Source organism: Hypomesus nipponensis, chromosome 25 (genome assembly GCF_054491055.1).
Source record: "Hypomesus nipponensis isolate SF chromosome 25, ASM5449105v1, whole genome shotgun sequence".
Lineage (NCBI taxonomy): Eukaryota > Metazoa > Chordata > Actinopteri > Osmeriformes > Osmeridae > Hypomesus > Hypomesus nipponensis.
Genome location: NC_140385.1, coordinates 15,170,837 through 15,189,642, shown reverse-complemented (window position 1 = coordinate 15,189,642; position 18,806 = coordinate 15,170,837). Strand labels below are relative to the sequence as shown.

The 18,806-nt window shown below is 57.3% G+C and overlaps 15 non-coding genes across 15 annotated transcripts; all 15 read right to left on the bottom strand.

Annotated features, from left to right (window-relative positions):
- Nucleotides 1–5,965: 5,965 nt before the first annotated feature.
- On the bottom strand, nucleotides 5,966–6,156 carry LOC146227379 (U2 spliceosomal RNA). Its single transcript, XR_014750696.1, has one exon. It is a non-coding gene; the product is annotated as a U2 spliceosomal RNA (small nuclear RNA).
- Nucleotides 6,157–6,851: 695 nt separating this feature from the next.
- LOC146227378 (U5 spliceosomal RNA) lies at nucleotides 6,852–6,970 on the bottom strand. Its single transcript, XR_014750627.1, has one exon. It is a non-coding gene; the product is annotated as a U5 spliceosomal RNA (small nuclear RNA).
- A 507-nt stretch (nucleotides 6,971–7,477) lies between these two features.
- On the bottom strand, nucleotides 7,478–7,668 carry LOC146227377 (U2 spliceosomal RNA). The gene has a single exon (XR_014750695.1). It is a non-coding gene; the product is annotated as a U2 spliceosomal RNA (small nuclear RNA).
- A 1,062-nt stretch (nucleotides 7,669–8,730) lies between these two features.
- LOC146227376 (U5 spliceosomal RNA) lies at nucleotides 8,731–8,849 on the bottom strand. Its single transcript, XR_014750625.1, has one exon. It is a non-coding gene; the product is annotated as a U5 spliceosomal RNA (small nuclear RNA).
- A 508-nt stretch (nucleotides 8,850–9,357) lies between these two features.
- LOC146227375 (U2 spliceosomal RNA) lies at nucleotides 9,358–9,548 on the bottom strand. Its single transcript, XR_014750694.1, has one exon. It is a non-coding gene; the product is annotated as a U2 spliceosomal RNA (small nuclear RNA).
- Nucleotides 9,549–10,593: 1,045 nt separating this feature from the next.
- Nucleotides 10,594–10,712, bottom strand: LOC146227374 (U5 spliceosomal RNA). Its single transcript, XR_014750624.1, has one exon. It is a non-coding gene; the product is annotated as a U5 spliceosomal RNA (small nuclear RNA).
- Nucleotides 10,713–11,222: 510 nt separating this feature from the next.
- Nucleotides 11,223–11,413, bottom strand: LOC146227373 (U2 spliceosomal RNA). The gene has a single exon (XR_014750693.1). It is a non-coding gene; the product is annotated as a U2 spliceosomal RNA (small nuclear RNA).
- Nucleotides 11,414–12,475: 1,062 nt separating this feature from the next.
- On the bottom strand, nucleotides 12,476–12,594 carry LOC146227372 (U5 spliceosomal RNA). The gene has a single exon (XR_014750623.1). It is a non-coding gene; the product is annotated as a U5 spliceosomal RNA (small nuclear RNA).
- A 509-nt stretch (nucleotides 12,595–13,103) lies between these two features.
- On the bottom strand, nucleotides 13,104–13,294 carry LOC146227371 (U2 spliceosomal RNA). Its single transcript, XR_014750691.1, has one exon. It is a non-coding gene; the product is annotated as a U2 spliceosomal RNA (small nuclear RNA).
- Nucleotides 13,295–14,339: 1,045 nt separating this feature from the next.
- On the bottom strand, nucleotides 14,340–14,458 carry LOC146227370 (U5 spliceosomal RNA). The gene has a single exon (XR_014750622.1). It is a non-coding gene; the product is annotated as a U5 spliceosomal RNA (small nuclear RNA).
- Nucleotides 14,459–14,965: 507 nt separating this feature from the next.
- LOC146227369 (U2 spliceosomal RNA) lies at nucleotides 14,966–15,156 on the bottom strand. The gene has a single exon (XR_014750690.1). It is a non-coding gene; the product is annotated as a U2 spliceosomal RNA (small nuclear RNA).
- A 1,045-nt stretch (nucleotides 15,157–16,201) lies between these two features.
- LOC146227368 (U5 spliceosomal RNA) lies at nucleotides 16,202–16,320 on the bottom strand. The gene has a single exon (XR_014750621.1). It is a non-coding gene; the product is annotated as a U5 spliceosomal RNA (small nuclear RNA).
- A 508-nt stretch (nucleotides 16,321–16,828) lies between these two features.
- LOC146227367 (U2 spliceosomal RNA) lies at nucleotides 16,829–17,019 on the bottom strand. Its single transcript, XR_014750689.1, has one exon. It is a non-coding gene; the product is annotated as a U2 spliceosomal RNA (small nuclear RNA).
- A 699-nt stretch (nucleotides 17,020–17,718) lies between these two features.
- LOC146227366 (U5 spliceosomal RNA) lies at nucleotides 17,719–17,837 on the bottom strand. Its single transcript, XR_014750620.1, has one exon. It is a non-coding gene; the product is annotated as a U5 spliceosomal RNA (small nuclear RNA).
- Nucleotides 17,838–18,346: 509 nt separating this feature from the next.
- LOC146227365 (U2 spliceosomal RNA) lies at nucleotides 18,347–18,537 on the bottom strand. The gene has a single exon (XR_014750688.1). It is a non-coding gene; the product is annotated as a U2 spliceosomal RNA (small nuclear RNA).
- Nucleotides 18,538–18,806: the final 269 nt, after the last annotated feature.

Genomic DNA, 18,806 nt, shown 5'->3' with positions numbered 1-18,806 from the left:
CCCTGACCCTGACCCTGACCCTGACCCTGACCCTGACCCTGACCCTGACCCTGACCCTGACCCTGACCCTGACCCTGACCCTGACCCTGACCCTGACCCTGACCCTGACCCTGACCCTGACCCTGACCCTGACCCTGACCCTGACCCTGACCCTGACCCTGACCCTGACCCTGACCCTGACCCTGACCCTGACCCTGACCCTGACCCTGACCCTGACCCTGACCCTGACCCTGACCCTGACCCTGACCCTGACCCTGACCCTGACCCTGACCCTGACCCTGACCCTGACCCTGACCCTGACCCTAACCCTAACCCTAACCCTAACCCTAACCCTAACCCTAACCCTAACCCTAACCCTAACCCTAACCCTAACCCTAACCCTAACCCTAACCCTAACCCTAACCCTAACCCTAACCCTAACCCTAACCCTAACCCTAACCCTAACCCTAACCCTAACCCTAACCCTAACCCTAACCCTAACCCTAACCCTAACCCTAACCCTAACCCTAACCCTAACCCTAACCCTAACCCTAACCCTAACCCTAACCCTAACCCTAACCCTAACCCTAACCCTAACCCTAACCCTAACCCTAACCCTAACCCTAACCCTAACCCTAACCCTAACCCTAACCCTAACCCTAACCCTAACCCTAACCCTAACCCTAACCCTAACCCTAACCCTAACCCTAACCCTAACCCTAACCCTAACCCTAACCCTAACCCTAACCCTAACCCTAACCCTAACCCTAACCCTAACCCTAACCCTAACCCTAACCCTAACCCTAACCCTAACCCTAACCCTAACCCTAACCCTAACCCTAACCCTAACCCTAACCCTAACCCTAACCCTAACCCTAACCCTAACCCTAACCCTAACCCTAACCCTAACCCTAACCCTAACCCTAACCCTAACCCTAACCCTAACCCTAACCCTAACCCTAACCCTAACCCTAACCCTAACCCTAACCCTAACCCTAACCCTAACCCTAACCCTAACCCTAACCCTAACCCTAACCCTAACCCTAACCCTAACCCTAACCCTAACCCTAACCCTAACCCTAACCCTAACCCTAACCCTAACCCTAACCCTAACCCTAACCCTAACCCTAACCCTAACCCTAACCCTAACCCTAACCCTAACCCTAACCCTAACCCTAACCCTAACCCTAACCCTAACCCTAACCCTAACCCTAACCCTAACCCTAACCCTAACCCTAACCCTAACCCTAACCCTAACCCTAACCCTAACCCTAACCCTAACCCTAACCCTAACCCTAACCCTAACCCTAACCCTAACCCTAACCCTAACCCTAACCCTAACCCTAACCCTAACCCTAACCCTAACCCTAACCCTAACCCTAACCCTAACCCTAACCCTAACCCTAACCCTAACCCTAACCCTAACCCTAACCCTAACCCTAACCCTAACCCTAAAACACCATCCCTCATCGTGATTGACAATAAATCCCAGTTCAAACCCTAGTGGATATTCAATAATTATAAGGCACCATTTTTTAGCGTGATTACCAATAGATCACAGTCCAGACCTTTGATAATTTGCTTCTTACAGAAGTCTGCTCTGTTACGTTTGGAAGTCTTCGGACACAATTAAGTCTTGCATAGACCTTTATCCCCAAACGTTGGACTGGACACACATTGAATACTTTGCTAGTTGTTCTCTTACCTCTTAGTTTATCCCTAGGGGACGGAGTGAGTAGGGTTTCAGGTGCGCGTGCCTTAGTGGGGTCTCACCTGTACTGTGGTCCCGTTGGGGTCCCACAGGGTGTTTCCTCGTTATTATTGCCACACCTAACCCTAACCCTAACCCTAACCCTAACCCTAACCCTAACCCTAACCCTAACCCTAACCCTAACCCTAACCCTAACCCTAACCCTAACCCTAACCCTAACCCTAACCCTAACCCTAACCCTAACCCTAACCCTAAACCCTAAACCCTAACCCTAACCCTAACCCTAACCCTAACCCTAACCCTAACCCTAACCCTAACCCTAACCCTAACCCTAACCCTAACCCTAACCCTAACCCTAACCCTAACCCTAACCCTAACCCTAACCCTAACCCTAACCCTCCCTGGGGCTAGAACATCTGGCCTACGACCAATCCTAACCTCAACCCTCGTCCCCAATACCTAAACCTCAACCAGGCCTTTTCTTGGACCTCGGTTGACCTCTGACCCTTGACCTCCCTAACCCCAACACCTTAGGCTTCTCCTAAACTCAACCTCTCTCTAACTTATTCTTTAACCCTCTGGTCTAGCCCTACTTCTCCACACACACATCATCACAACACCTCTCACACACGCACACACACCCTTCTATGTGTCTCTCTCTCTCTGAACTTAACGCTACTGTTTTTTCATTCCAGATTACCACGATTCATCCTTCCAGGTATACAATGTGGTCTCCTCTCCCCATCCCTCTCTCTCCTCCTCCCCCCTCTCTCTCTCTCTCTCTCCCTCTCTCCTCCTCATATCTTTTCCCTAGCTTGTTTAATCTCCTTTACCGCTTTTGGTGGACCACTGGAGGCCGCCTGGATGGCAAGGGATGCGCCTTTGAATTTTTTGCATTCTCCTTGTCACCCAGGCCGCCTCTGTTGATCTGTAGTCGTAGGACGGCCACATTTACCTGTTTCCCCCTTTTATTTGGCTATCGCCTGATGAGTCCTAGCCTAGTAATGGACGAAACCGGTAGCGATTCGGGGGCCGTCGCTCGTGCTCCGTTTATTCTGGTCGGGACATGCAGGTAATCCCACCCGGAGTGCGATGGCCAACATTATTGAATTGCAAATTTTATTTGTTCACGTGGTGAACGCCTCTCACTCTGTGCCTCTCTCTCTCTCTCTCTCTCTCTCTCTCTCTCTCTCTCTCTCTCTCTCTCTCTCTCTCTCTCTCTCTCTCTCTCTCTCTCTCTGTGTTGACTGTCAAATTGTATATATGTCTCTTGTTAACCCCCTTTCCTCCAACAGCTCCCAGATGACGCTCATGCGTCTCTGCTTTTTAACCCTTCTTCCAGTTTTCCTCCTTATGATGACCTCTACTCTACGGACAGCCGAGATTTGGTATAGTTATTTTCTCCTTCAGGCAGGCCCCTTCTTAGCTTTTCAGATTAGGTTAGCTACTCGGCCAGGTATGACACGCACTCACACACACACACCAACACACACACACACACACACACACACACACACACTAGTCTTCCACATCTTGGCTCATAGTCTCCGCTGCTGCCTGGTAGTCCATCTTGTTAGTCTCATCTCTCTTGTCTTGTGTTTCCTTTCTCCCTTTCTCCCTTCCTCCTCCTTCCCTCTCTCTCTCCCCCTCCTTTCCAAAATAGCATGTCCCGCCCCATTCGTCCCCATGGGAACGCGTCTCGACGCACCCCCACCTCCCAGCCTTACCCCCCCCACCCACCACGCCCTTATACCCTCACTCCGATCCCCATCATTGCCCCCCCCGCCCCTCTCTTGCCCCACCGCACGCCATTCCCCGCTTCCTTGTCTGCGCCCACACCTCCCCCCTCTTCCAAGCCCCTAGAGGCCAATGGGTCCTACACAGGAACCCTCCTGCCCCTCTCCTCCCCCCTGGGTCTACTGTGATCACCACTGGCCCCAGGCCCCCACCCCTGATCCCGACCACTTCCACCTCCTCTTCCACCCCCACTCACTCTGCCCCGACTCCCGCCTCTGTCACCTGCCCCCCCCTTATGTCCCTCACAACCCGCCCCACCCTGGCCCTGAGAAGGACTAGGCGTACCTCCCACGGGATGACGGCGGCGCGCACTAGAATCCCGCGCCCGCTTCCCCTATACACCCGCCATGACCACGGAGGCTTCAAACACCTCTGGACCCTGACTCCTATTCGGAGCACGGTGGTCATGGGGGACTCCAACCTCCACCGCCTCCCTCCTATTGGGAGTGCTTATGTCCAGGTGGACTGCTACCCAGGAGCTAAATTTGGCCATGCAGCCAATATCTTGAGTAGCGTCAGAACGCCAGTCCAGCACGTTACTCGTGTCATCCTGGCTTTTGGCCTTAACAATAGGTCCACACCCCTGGACCTCACCACTCGCCAAATACGGGATCTCTACGCCCGGGCCACCACTGCCTTCCCCTCTGCCTTCATCCTTATCCCCCTCATTAATGTCAACCCCACCCTATCACGGGCAGAGAAGGACACCATCCACACCATCAATGGCTACCTGGCCATGCAGGTTCCCACTATCCCCCTCCTCCCCTCCCACCTTTTCCACACGGACCCTGACAGGATCCACTGGACCACACACACAGCTGGGGCCATCCTTAACCACTGGTCCCCGTTCCTCGGCTAAAGGCCCTGACATTCCCCGCCCGCTAGCACGCCCACCTACCTCTGATCTCCCCCATCAGAGTATCCCAGCGGGGTCTGGCCCTTAGCTCGTCCTCCAGACTACCCCTTTACCCAGTTCCCATCCACCCTCATGCTTCTTCACCTTAGTGATGCTGGCATATGTCTACCATTCCCCACACACATATATATATATATATATATATATGTATATACACTCACACCCCTTCCACCCCGCCATCCAGTCCCCTCCGCCCTCATGCTTCTTCACCTAGTGACTGCTGGCATCACCCCAACCCCAAAGCCCCCCCCCCCCCCCTCCCCCTCCTCCTCTCTCCCTCCCTCCCTCTCCCCCTTCCCCCCTCCCCCCGCCCACCAGGACGGGACTACCCATCATCATCATCACACGCCCTCTCATCCCTGAGGAGACGCGTGCCTCTCATCCCTGAGGAGACGTGTACCCCCCGGAACGCCGCCTCCGGCGGCGTTTGGGATTGTGTTTGCCAACGGTCGCTGGGGACCTTGTTGGTTTCACTCCACGTCTGCTCCTATGGTAATACCCCCCTCATGCTCCTTCACCTCGGTGATTGCTGGCATCACCCAATACAAAACCCCTCATCCTCTCTCCCTCTCTCCTTTTTTCCCCTCTCTCTCTCTCCCTCCCCCCCACCCACCAGGACAACAAGCCCCCTCATCCCTGAGGAGAGCGCGCCCCTCATCCCTAAAGAGACGTGTGTCCCCCGGAACGCCGCCTCCGGCGGCGTTTGGGATTGTGTTTGCCAACGGTCGCTGGGGACCTTGTTGGTTTCACTCCACGTCTACTACCTATCCTGTCCTAGGGTAATAACCTCTATTTGTCTCCTTGTTTGTATGGTGTCTGTATTATCTGTAGTCGTACTGTCATTTCATGAGGTAGCACAGTCACTAGGACTGATAGTAGTGTTAGCTTTGATCATTTTACCCTAGCCTTAGTCCTGTTCATTGGCATGCCTGGTTGGATTAGGAGGAGTAATCCATGTTGCCTGACCTTGTTTGCCTCTGTTAATTTCCTTTCCTCCTCTTTTTCTTTCTCTCTCTCTCTCTCCTTCCTCCTTCGTGCCTCTCTGCGCTCTGTGTCAGGCGGCGAGCTACCATGGGGCACCCGGCCTGGGTTCTCCTCGGAGTTCCTGGAGGGGCTTGGCCCCTTGTCTCTATGTGGGTGATCCGTAGGTTCCTGGAAGTGTCCGTGCAATTGACCCCGACCTTTGCTGATCTTCGGATCTTAAATGTCATTGTGAGTGGGAATTTCAAACTTACACCCCTAACCCTAACCCTAACCCTAACCCTAACCCTAACCCTATCCTAAACCCTAAACCCTAAACCCTAACCCTAACCCTAACCCTAACCCTAACCCTAACCCTAACCCGCGTCAAACCCCTTTTTTCTAAAAGGGCGGGAAAGCGCCGCCGGCCGACGGGGCTCCGCCGCCTCCGCCGCCTCCGCCGCCGCGCGTCAAACCCCTTTTTTCACCTCATCGCCACAAAAACCCAAGCCCCAACCCCAAAAACCCCAGCCCCAACCCCAAAAACCCCAGCCCCAACCCCAATCGCTCACTCCCTCGTTTTTTCCCTTTGACACGCTTAGAAAGAGTGCACCCTTCCCGGAGGCGCTGCAATACCGGGGCGATGCGCGGAGCGGACGGAGCGAGCCCCTGTTCCGACTCCCTGTGGCAAAAATCCGTTTAATATGTTGTCCTCGCATGGAGGACGTATCAGATATTAAACTGATAAGAACAGATACTACACTTGATCTTAGCCAAAAGGCCGAGAAGCGATGACCCGCACTGCTCCGCGCCCCCCGCGCGCGGGGCCTCCGTGCGCCGGCCGGGACGTTTGGGCGCCGGCCGCTCTGGCGACCGCCGGACCGAGAACGGCCCCGACGACGGAAGCCAAAAGGAAACGCCGACGCCGCAGGGGAAGAAGAAGAAGCGGCGGCGGCGGGGACCGAGAAGACGGCAGCTAAAAGCAAAGGCCAAGCGGGCCACGGAGGAAGAAGCAGGGACCAAGAGGAAGCAGGGACCAAGAGGAAGCAGGGACCAAGAGGAAGCAGGGACCAAGAGGAAGCAGGGACCAAGAGGAAGCAGGGACCAAGAGGAAGCAGGGACCAAGAGGACCAAGAAGAAGCAGGGACCAAGAGGAAGCAGGGACCAAGAGGAAGCAGGGACCAAGAGGAAGCAGGGACCAAGAGGACCAAGAAGAAGCAGGGACCAAGAGGAAGCAGGGACCAAGAGGAAGCAGGGACCAAGAGGACCAAGAAGAAGCAGGGACCAAGAGGAAGCAGGGACCAAGAGGCCCAGCGGGCCACGGAAGGAGCAGGGACCAAAAGGCCAAGGGATCGGGATTAAGCAGAGGAAAAAGGAAGACAAAAAGACCTGCACGCACGCACGCACGCACCCACCCACCCACCCACCCACCCAGCCACCCAACGCTAACCTTACCCTGCTTTTTTTCCTCACAAATCCATCAGGCTCTGCCCTCCCTCGGGCAAAGCCGACCAAAAATACCACGTCCCGCTCGTCGGCGCTCCCCTCCACGGAAGTCTTTAGTAAAAGGCGAAAGGCTTGTGCGTGCTGAAGGGGAGCCAGAGTGACCGTTTTTTTTGAAACCGCCCAAACGGCCCGCTCCCGACCCCTCCGTTGGCCCTGGCTCGCTCGTCCGCGGCGGCGTCCTTCCTTTCCGGGAAAAGGCGTGGAAACGCCACCGGCCGCAAAGGGGCTTTCACTCTCTCTCTCTTTCACTCTCTCTCTTTCACTCTCTCTCTTTCACTGTCTCTCTTTCACTCTCTCTCTCTTTCACTCTCACTCACTCACTCACTCACTCACTCACTCACTCACTGTCTCCCCCATTTCAAGTCACTCACCTCACTTCAGGTTTTTTTTTTTTTTTTTTTTTTATATCTAAAAGGGCGGGAAAACGCCGCCGGCCGACGGGGCTCCGCCGCCTCCGCCGCCTCCGCCGCCGCGCGTCAAACCCCTTTTTTCACCTCATCGCCACAAAAACCCAAGCCCCAACCCCAAAAACCCCAGCCCCAACCCCAAAAACCCCAGCCCCAACCCCAATCGCTCACTCCCTCGTTTTTTCCCTTTGACACGCTTAGAAAGAGTGCACCCTTCCCGGAGGCGCTGCAATACCGGGGCGATGCGCGGAGCGGACGGAGCGAGCCCCTGTTCCGACTCCCTGTGGCAAAAATCCGTTTAATATGTTGTCCTCGCATGGAGGACGTATCAGATATTAAACTGATAAGAACAGATACTACACTTGATCTTAGCCAAAAGGCCGAGAAGCGATGACCCGCACTGCTCCGCGCCCCCCGCGCGCGGGGCCTCCGTGCGCCGGCCGGGACGTTTGGGCGCCGGCCGCTCTGGCGACCGCCGGACCGAGAACGGCCCCGACGACGGAAGCCAAAAGGAAACGCCGACGCCGCAGGGGAAGAAGAAGAAGCGGCGGCGGCGGGGACCGAGAAGACGGCAGCTAAAAGCAAAGGCCAAGCGGGCCACGGAGGAAGAAGCAGGGACCAAGAGGAAGCAGGGACCAAGAGGAAGCAGGGACCAAGAGGAAGCAGGGACCAAGAGGAAGCAGGGACCAAGAGGAAGCAGGGACCAAGAGGAAGCAGGGACCAAGAGGACCAAGAAGAAGCAGGGACCAAGAGGAAGCAGGGACCAAGAGGAAGCAGGGACCAAGAGGAAGCAGGGACCAAGAGGACCAAGAAGAAGCAGGGACCAAGAGGAAGCAGGGACCAAGAGGAAGCAGGGACCAAGAGGAAGCAGGGACCAAGAGGAAGCAGGGACCAAGAGGAAGCAGGGACCAAGAGGAAGCAGGGACCAAGAGGACCAAGAAGAAGCAGGGACCAAGAGGAAGCAGGGACCAAGAGGAAGCAGGGACCAAGAGGAAGCAGGGACCAAGAGGAAGCAGGGACCAAGAGGAAGCAGGGACCAAGAGGAAGCAGGGACCAAGAGGAAGCAGGGACCAAGAGGAAGCAGGGACCAAGAGGACCAAGAAGAAGCAGGGACCAAGAGGAAGCAGGGACCAAGAGGAAGCAGGGACCAAGAGGAAGCAGGGACCAAGAGGACCAAGAAGAAGCAGGGACCAAGAGGAAGCAGGGACCAAGAGGAAGCAGGGACCAAGAGGACCAAGAAGAAGCAGGGACCAAGAGGAAGCAGGGACCAAGAGGCCCAGCGGGCCACGGAAGGAGCAGGGACCAAAAGGCCAAGGGATCGGGATTAAGCAGAGGAAAAAGGAAGACAAAAAGACCTGCACGCACGCACGCACGCACCCACCCACCCACCCACCCACCCAGCCACCCAACGCTAACCTTACCCTGCTTTTTTTCCTCACAAATCCATCAGGCTCTGCCCTCCCTCGGGCAAAGCCGACCAAAAATACCACGTCCCGCTCGTCGGCGCTCCCCTCCACGGAAGTCTTTAGTAAAAGGCGAAAGGCTTGTGCGTGCTGAAGGGGAGCCAGAGTGACCGTTTTTTTTGAAACCGCCCAAACGGCCCGCTCCCGACCCCTCCGTTGGCCCTGGCTCGCTCGTCCGCGGCGGCGTCCTTCCTTTCCGGGAAAAGGCGTGGAAACGCCACCGGCCGCAAAGGGGCTTTCACTCTCTCTCTCTTTCACTCTCTCTCTTTCACTCTCTCTCTTTCACTGTCTCTCTTTCACTCTCTCTCTCTTTCACTCTCACTCACTCACTCACTCACTCACTCACTCACTCACTGTCTCCCCCATTTCAAGTCACTCACCTCACTTCAGGTTTTTTTTTTTTTTTTTTTTTTTATATCTAAAAGGGCGGGAAAACGCCGCCGGCCGACGGGGCTCCGCCGCCTCCGCCGCCTCCGCCGCCGCGCGTCAAACCCCTTTTTTCACCTCATCGCCACAAAAACCCAAGCCCCAACCCCAAAAACCCCAGCCCCAACCCCAAAAACCCCAGCCCCAACCCCAATCGCTCACTCCCTCGTTTTTTCCCTTTGACACGCTTAGAAAGAGTGCACCCTTCCCGGAGGCGCTGCAATACCGGGGCGATGCGCGGAGCGGACGGAGCGAGCCCCTGTTCCGACTCCCTGTGGCAAAAATCCGTTTAATATGTTGTCCTCGCATGGAGGACGTATCAGATATTAAACTGATAAGAACAGATACTACACTTGATCTTAGCCAAAAGGCCGAGAAGCGATGACCCGCACTGCTCCGCGCCCCCCGCGCGCGGGGCCTCCGTGCGCCGGCCGGGACGTTTGGGCGCCGGCCGCTCTGGCGACCGCCGGACCGAGAACGGCCCCGACGACGGAAGCCAAAAGGAAACGCCGACGCCGCAGGGGAAGAAGAAGAAGCGGCGGCGGCGGGGACCGAGAAGACGGCAGCTAAAAGCAAAGGCCAAGCGGGCCACGGAGGAAGAAGCAGGGACCAAGAGGAAGCAGGGACCAAGAGGAAGCAGGGACCAAGAGGAAGCAGGGACCAAGAGGAAGCAGGGACCAAGAGGAAGCAGGGACCAAGAGGAAGCAGGGACCAAGAGGACCAAGAAGAAGCAGGGACCAAGAGGAAGCAGGGACCAAGAGGAAGCAGGGACCAAGAGGAAGCAGGGACCAAGAGGACCAAGAAGAAGCAGGGACCAAGAGGAAGCAGGGACCAAGAGGAAGCAGGGACCAAGAGGAAGCAGGGACCAAGAGGAAGCAGGGACCAAGAGGAAGCAGGGACCAAGAGGAAGCAGGGACCAAGAGGACCAAGAAGAAGCAGGGACCAAGAGGAAGCAGGGACCAAGAGGAAGCAGGGACCAAGAGGAAGCAGGGACCAAGAGGAAGCAGGGACCAAGAGGAAGCAGGGACCAAGAGGAAGCAGGGACCAAGAGGAAGCAGGGACCAAGAGGACCAAGAAGAAGCAGGGACCAAGAGGAAGCAGGGACCAAGAGGAAGCAGGGACCAAGAGGAAGCAGGGACCAAGAGGACCAAGAAGAAGCAGGGACCAAGAGGAAGCAGGGACCAAGAGGAAGCAGGGACCAAGAGGACCAAGAAGAAGCAGGGACCAAGAGGAAGCAGGGACCAAGAGGCCCAGCGGGCCACGGAAGGAGCAGGGACCAAAAGGCCAAGGGATCGGGATTAAGCAGAGGAAAAAGGAAGACAAAAAGACCTGCACGCACGCACGCACGCACCCACCCACCCACCCACCCACCCAGCCACCCAACGCTAACCTTACCCTGCTTTTTTTCCTCACAAATCCATCAGGCTCTGCCCTCCCTCGGGCAAAGCCGACCAAAAATACCACGTCCCGCTCGTCGGCGCTCCCCTCCACGGAAGTCTTTAGTAAAAGGCGAAAGGCTTGTGCGTGCTGAAGGGGAGCCAGAGTGACCGTTTTTTTTGAAACCGCCCAAACGGCCCGCTCCCGACCCCTCCGTTGGCCCTGGCTCGCTCGTCCGCGGCGGCGTCCTTCCTTTCCGGGAAAAGGCGTGGAAACGCCACCGGCCGCAAAGGGGCTTTCACTCTCTCTCTCTTTCACTCTCTCTCTTTCACTCTCTCTCTTTCACTGTCTCTCTTTCACTCTCTCTCTCTTTCACTCTCACTCACTCACTCACTCACTCACTCACTCACTCACTGTCTCCCCCATTTCAAGTCACTCACCTCACTTCAGGTTTTTTTTTTTTTTTTTTTTTTTTTATATCTAAAAGGGCGGGAAAACGCCGCCGGCCGACGGGGCTCCGCCGCCTCCGCCGCCTCCGCCGCCGCGCGTCAAACCCCTTTTTTCACCTCATCGCCACAAAAACCCAAGCCCCAACCCCAAAAACCCCAGCCCCAACCCCAAAAACCCCAGCCCCAACCCCAATCGCTCACTCCCTCGTTTTTTCCCTTTGACACGCTTAGAAAGAGTGCACCCTTCCCGGAGGCGCTGCAATACCGGGGCGATGCGCGGAGCGGACGGAGCGAGCCCCTGTTCCGACTCCCTGTGGCAAAAATCCGTTTAATATGTTGTCCTCGCATGGAGGACGTATCAGATATTAAACTGATAAGAACAGATACTACACTTGATCTTAGCCAAAAGGCCGAGAAGCGATGACCCGCACTGCTCCGCGCCCCCCGCGCGCGGGGCCTCCGTGCGCCGGCCGGGACGTTTGGGCGCCGGCCGCTCTGGCGACCGCCGGACCGAGAACGGCCCCGACGACGGAAGCCAAAAGGAAACGCCGACGCCGCAGGGGAAGAAGAAGAAGCGGCGGCGGCGGGGACCGAGAAGACGGCAGCTAAAAGCAAAGGCCAAGCGGGCCACGGAGGAAGAAGCAGGGACCAAGAGGAAGCAGGGACCAAGAGGAAGCAGGGACCAAGAGGAAGCAGGGACCAAGAGGAAGCAGGGACCAAGAGGAAGCAGGGACCAAGAGGAAGCAGGGACCAAGAGGACCAAGAAGAAGCAGGGACCAAGAGGAAGCAGGGACCAAGAGGAAGCAGGGACCAAGAGGAAGCAGGGACCAAGAGGACCAAGAAGAAGCAGGGACCAAGAGGAAGCAGGGACCAAGAGGAAGCAGGGACCAAGAGGAAGCAGGGACCAAGAGGAAGCAGGGACCAAGAGGAAGCAGGGACCAAGAGGAAGCAGGGACCAAGAGGACCAAGAAGAAGCAGGGACCAAGAGGAAGCAGGGACCAAGAGGAAGCAGGGACCAAGAGGAAGCAGGGACCAAGAGGAAGCAGGGACCAAGAGGAAGCAGGGACCAAGAGGAAGCAGGGACCAAGAGGAAGCAGGGACCAAGAGGAAGCAGGGACCAAGAGGACCAAGAAGAAGCAGGGACCAAGAGGAAGCAGGGACCAAGAGGAAGCAGGGACCAAGAGGAAGCAGGGACCAAGAGGACCAAGAAGAAGCAGGGACCAAGAGGAAGCAGGGACCAAGAGGAAGCAGGGACCAAGAGGACCAAGAAGAAGCAGGGACCAAGAGGAAGCAGGGACCAAGAGGCCCAGCGGGCCACGGAAGGAGCAGGGACCAAAAGGCCAAGGGATCGGGATTAAGCAGAGGAAAAAGGAAGACAAAAAGACCTGCACGCACGCACGCACGCACCCACCCACCCACCCACCCACCCAGCCACCCAACGCTAACCTTACCCTGCTTTTTTTCCTCACAAATCCATCAGGCTCTGCCCTCCCTCGGGCAAAGCCGACCAAAAATACCACGTCCCGCTCGTCGGCGCTCCCCTCCACGGAAGTCTTTAGTAAAAGGCGAAAGGCTTGTGCGTGCTGAAGGGGAGCCAGAGTGACCGTTTTTTTTGAAACCGCCCAAACGGCCCGCTCCCGACCCCTCCGTTGGCCCTGGCTCGCTCGTCCGCGGCGGCGTCCTTCCTTTCCGGGAAAAGGCGTGGAAACGCCACCGGCCGCAAAGGGGCTTTCACTCTCTCTCTCTTTCACTCTCTCTCTTTCACTCTCTCTCTTTCACTGTCTCTCTTTCACTCTCTCTCTCTTTCACTCTCACTCACTCACTCACTCACTCACTCACTCACTCACTGTCTCCCCCATTTCAAGTCACTCACCTCACTTCAGGTTTTTTTTTTTTTTTTTTTTTTTTATATCTAAAAGGGCGGGAAAACGCCGCCGGCCGACGGGGCTCCGCCGCCTCCGCCGCCTCCGCCGCCGCGCGTCAAACCCCTTTTTTCACCTCATCGCCACAAAAACCCAAGCCCCAACCCCAAAAACCCCAGCCCCAACCCCAAAAACCCCAGCCCCAACCCCAATCGCTCACTCCCTCGTTTTTTCCCTTTGACACGCTTAGAAAGAGTGCACCCTTCCCGGAGGCGCTGCAATACCGGGGCGATGCGCGGAGCGGACGGAGCGAGCCCCTGTTCCGACTCCCTGTGGCAAAAATCCGTTTAATATGTTGTCCTCGCATGGAGGACGTATCAGATATTAAACTGATAAGAACAGATACTACACTTGATCTTAGCCAAAAGGCCGAGAAGCGATGACCCGCACTGCTCCGCGCCCCCCGCGCGCGGGGCCTCCGTGCGCCGGCCGGGACGTTTGGGCGCCGGCCGCTCTGGCGACCGCCGGACCGAGAACGGCCCCGACGACGGAAGCCAAAAGGAAACGCCGACGCCGCAGGGGAAGAAGAAGAAGCGGCGGCGGCGGGGACCGAGAAGACGGCAGCTAAAAGCAAAGGCCAAGCGGGCCACGGAGGAAGAAGCAGGGACCAAGAGGAAGCAGGGACCAAGAGGAAGCAGGGACCAAGAGGAAGCAGGGACCAAGAGGAAGCAGGGACCAAGAGGAAGCAGGGACCAAGAGGAAGCAGGGACCAAGAGGACCAAGAAGAAGCAGGGACCAAGAGGAAGCAGGGACCAAGAGGAAGCAGGGACCAAGAGGAAGCAGGGACCAAGAGGACCAAGAAGAAGCAGGGACCAAGAGGAAGCAGGGACCAAGAGGAAGCAGGGACCAAGAGGAAGCAGGGACCAAGAGGAAGCAGGGACCAAGAGGAAGCAGGGACCAAGAGGAAGCAGGGACCAAGAGGACCAAGAAGAAGCAGGGACCAAGAGGAAGCAGGGACCAAGAGGAAGCAGGGACCAAGAGGAAGCAGGGACCAAGAGGAAGCAGGGACCAAGAGGAAGCAGGGACCAAGAGGAAGCAGGGACCAAGAGGAAGCAGGGACCAAGAGGACCAAGAAGAAGCAGGGACCAAGAGGAAGCAGGGACCAAGAGGAAGCAGGGACCAAGAGGAAGCAGGGACCAAGAGGACCAAGAAGAAGCAGGGACCAAGAGGAAGCAGGGACCAAGAGGAAGCAGGGACCAAGAGGACCAAGAAGAAGCAGGGACCAAGAGGAAGCAGGGACCAAGAGGCCCAGCGGGCCACGGAAGGAGCAGGGACCAAAAGGCCAAGGGATCGGGATTAAGCAGAGGAAAAAGGAAGACAAAAAGACCTGCACGCACGCACGCACGCACCCACCCACCCACCCACCCACCCAGCCACCCAACGCTAACCTTACCCTGCTTTTTTTCCTCACAAATCCATCAGGCTCTGCCCTCCCTCGGGCAAAGCCGACCAAAAATACCACGTCCCGCTCGTCGGCGCTCCCCTCCACGGAAGTCTTTAGTAAAAGGCGAAAGGCTTGTGCGTGCTGAAGGGGAGCCAGAGTGACCGTTTTTTTTGAAACCGCCCAAACGGCCCGCTCCCGACCCCTCCGTTGGCCCTGGCTCGCTCGTCCGCGGCGGCGTCCTTCCTTTCCGGGAAAAGGCGTGGAAACGCCACCGGCCGCAAAGGGGCTTTCACTCTCTCTCTCTTTCACTCTCTCTCTTTCACTCTCTCTCTTTCACTGTCTCTCTTTCACTCTCTCTCTCTTTCACTCTCACTCACTCACTCACTCACTCACTCACTCACTCACTGTCTCCCCCATTTCAAGTCACTCACCTCACTTCAGGTTTTTTTTTTTTTTTTTTTTTTATATCTAAAAGGGCGGGAAAACGCCGCCGGCCGACGGGGCTCCGCCGCCTCCGCCGCCTCCGCCGCCGCGCGTCAAACCCCTTTTTTCACCTCATCGCCACAAAAACCCAAGCCCCAACCCCAAAAACCCCAGCCCCAACCCCAAAAACCCCAGCCCCAACCCCAATCGCTCACTCCCTCGTTTTTTCCCTTTGACACGCTTAGAAAGAGTGCACCCTTCCCGGAGGCGCTGCAATACCGGGGCGATGCGCGGAGCGGACGGAGCGAGCCCCTGTTCCGACTCCCTGTGGCAAAAATCCGTTTAATATGTTGTCCTCGCATGGAGGACGTATCAGATATTAAACTGATAAGAACAGATACTACACTTGATCTTAGCCAAAAGGCCGAGAAGCGATGACCCGCACTGCTCCGCGCCCCCCGCGCGCGGGGCCTCCGTGCGCCGGCCGGGACGTTTGGGCGCCGGCCGCTCTGGCGACCGCCGGACCGAGAACGGCCCCGACGACGGAAGCCAAAAGGAAACGCCGACGCCGCAGGGGAAGAAGAAGAAGCGGCGGCGGCGGGGACCGAGAAGACGGCAGCTAAAAGCAAAGGCCAAGCGGGCCACGGAGGAAGAAGCAGGGACCAAGAGGAAGCAGGGACCAAGAGGAAGCAGGGACCAAGAGGAAGCAGGGACCAAGAGGAAGCAGGGACCAAGAGGAAGCAGGGACCAAGAGGAAGCAGGGACCAAGAGGACCAAGAAGAAGCAGGGACCAAGAGGAAGCAGGGACCAAGAGGAAGCAGGGACCAAGAGGAAGCAGGGACCAAGAGGACCAAGAAGAAGCAGGGACCAAGAGGAAGCAGGGACCAAGAGGAAGCAGGGACCAAGAGGAAGCAGGGACCAAGAGGAAGCAGGGACCAAGAGGAAGCAGGGACCAAGAGGAAGCAGGGACCAAGAGGACCAAGAAGAAGCAGGGACCAAGAGGAAGCAGGGACCAAGAGGAAGCAGGGACCAAGAGGAAGCAGGGACCAAGAGGAAGCAGGGACCAAGAGGAAGCAGGGACCAAGAGGAAGCAGGGACCAAGAGGAAGCAGGGACCAAGAGGACCAAGAAGAAGCAGGGACCAAGAGGAAGCAGGGACCAAGAGGAAGCAGGGACCAAGAGGAAGCAGGGACCAAGAGGACCAAGAAGAAGCAGGGACCAAGAGGAAGCAGGGACCAAGAGGAAGCAGGGACCAAGAGGACCAAGAAGAAGCAGGGACCAAGAGGAAGCAGGGACCAAGAGGCCCAGCGGGCCACGGAAGGAGCAGGGACCAAAAGGCCAAGGGATCGGGATTAAGCAGAGGAAAAAGGAAGACAAAAAGACCTGCACGCACGCACGCACGCACCCACCCACCCACCCACCCACCCAGCCACCCAACGCTAACCTTACCCTGCTTTTTTTCCTCACAAATCCATCAGGCTCTGCCCTCCCTCGGGCAAAGCCGACCAAAAATACCACGTCCCGCTCGTCGGCGCTCCCCTCCACGGAAGTCTTTAGTAAAAGGCGAAAGGCTTGTGCGTGCTGAAGGGGAGCCAGAGTGACCGTTTTTTTTGAAACCGCCCAAACGGCCCGCTCCCGACCCCTCCGTTGGCCCTGGCTCGCTCGTCCGCGGCGGCGTCCTTCCTTTCCGGGAAAAGGCGTGGAAACGCCACCGGCCGCAAAGGGGCTTTCACTCTCTCTCTCTTTCACTCTCTCTCTTTCACTCTCTCTCTTTCACTGTCTCTCTTTCACTCTCTCTCTCTTTCACTCTCACTCACTCACTCACTCACTCACTCACTCACTCACTGTCTCCCCCATTTCAAGTCACTCACCTCACTTCAGGTTTTTTTTTTTTTTTTTTTTTTTATATCTAAAAGGGCGGGAAAACGCCGCCGGCCGACGGGGCTCCGCCGCCTCCGCCGCCTCCGCCGCCGCGCGTCAAACCCCTTTTTTCACCTCATCGCCACAAAAACCCAAGCCCCAACCCCAAAAACCCCAGCCCCAACCCCAAAAACCCCAGCCCCAACCCCAATCGCTCACTCCCTCGTTTTTTCCCTTTGACACGCTTAGAAAGAGTGCACCCTTCCCGGAGGCGCTGCAATACCGGGGCGATGCGCGGAGCGGACGGAGCGAGCCCCTGTTCCGACTCCCTGTGGCAAAAATCCGTTTAATATGTTGTCCTCGCATGGAGGACGTATCAGATATTAAACTGATAAGAACAGATACTACACTTGATCTTAGCCAAAAGGCCGAGAAGCGATGACCCGCACTGCTCCGCGCCCCCCGCGCGCGGGGCCTCCGTGCGCCGGCCGGGACGTTTGGGCGCCGGCCGCTCTGGCGACCGCCGGACCGAGAACGGCCCCGACGACGGAAGCCAAAAGGAAACGCCGACGCCGCAGGGGAAGAAGAAGAAGCGGCGGCGGCGGGGACCGAGAAGACGGCAGCTAAAAGCAAAGGCCAAGCGGGCCACGGAGGAAGAAGCAGGGACCAAGAGGAAGCAGGGACCAAGAGGAAGCAGGGACCAAGAGGAAGCAGGGACCAAGAGGAAGCAGGGACCAAGAGGAAGCAGGGACCAAGAGGAAGCAGGGACCAAGAGGACCAAGAAGAAGCAGGGACCAAGAGGAAGCAGGGACCAAGAGGAAGCAGGGACCAAGAGGAAGCAGGGACCAAGAGGACCAAGAAGAAGCAGGGACCAAGAGGAAGCAGGGACCAAGAGGAAGCAGGGACCAAGAGGACCAAGAAGAAGCAGGGACCAAGAGGAAGCAGGGACCAAGAGGCCCAGCGGGCCACGGAAGGAGCAGGGACCAAAAGGCCAAGGGATCGGGATTAAGCAGAGGAAAAAGGAAGACAAAAAGACCTGCACGCACGCACGCACGCACGCACCCACCCACCCACCCACCCACCCAGCCACCCAACGCTAACCTTACCCTGCTTTTTTTCCTCACAAATCCATCAGGCTCTGCCCTCCCTCGGGCAAAGCCGACCAAAAATACCACGTCCCGCTCGTCGGCGCTCCCCTCCACGGAAGTCTTTAGTAAAAGGCGAAAGGCTTGTGCGTGCTGAAGGGGAGCCAGAGTGACCGTTTTTTTTGAAACCGCCCAAACGGCCCGCTCCCGACCCCTCCGTTGGCCCTGGCTCGCTCGTCCGCGGCGGCGTCCTTCCTTTCCGGGAAAAGGCGTGGAAACGCCACCGGCCGCAAAGGGGCTTTCACTCTCTCTCTCTTTCACTCTCTCTCTTTCACTCTCTCTCTTTCACTGTCTCTCTTTCACTCTCTCTCTCTTTCACTCTCACTCACTCACTCACTCACTCACTCACTCACTCACTGTCTCCCCCATTTCAAGTCACTCACCTCACTTCAGGTTTTTTTTTTTTTTTTTTTTTTTTATATCTAAAAGGGCGGGAAAACGCCGCCGGCCGACGGGGCTCCGCCGCCTCCGCCGCCTCCGCCGCCGCGCGTCAAACCCCTTTTTTCACCTCATCGCCACAAAAACCCAAGCCCCAACCCCAAAAACCCCAGCCCCAACCCCAAAAACCCCAGCCCCAACCCCAATCGCTCACTCCCTCGTTTTTTCCCTTTGACACGCTTAGAAAGAGTGCACCCTTCCCGGAGGCGCTGCAATACCGGGGCGATGCGCGGAGCGGACGGAGCGAGCCCCTGTTCCGACTCCCTGTGGCAAAAATCCGTTTAATATGTTGTCCTCGCATGGAGGACGTATCAGATATTAAACTGATAAGAACAGATACTACACTTGATCTTAGCCAAAAGGCCGAGAAGCGATGACCCGCACTGCTCCGCGCCCCCCGCGCGCGGGGCCTCCGTGCGCCGGCCGGGACGTTTGGGCGCCGGCCGCTCTGGCGACCGCCGGACCGAGAACGGCCCCGACGACGGAAGCCAAAAGGAAACGCCGACGCCGCAGGGGAAGAAGAAGAAGCGGCGGCGGCGGGGACCGAGAAGACGGCAGCTAAAAGCAAAGGCCAAGCGGGCCACGGAGGAAGAAGCAGGGACCAAGAGGAAGCAGGGACCAAGAGGAAGCAGGGACCAAGAGGA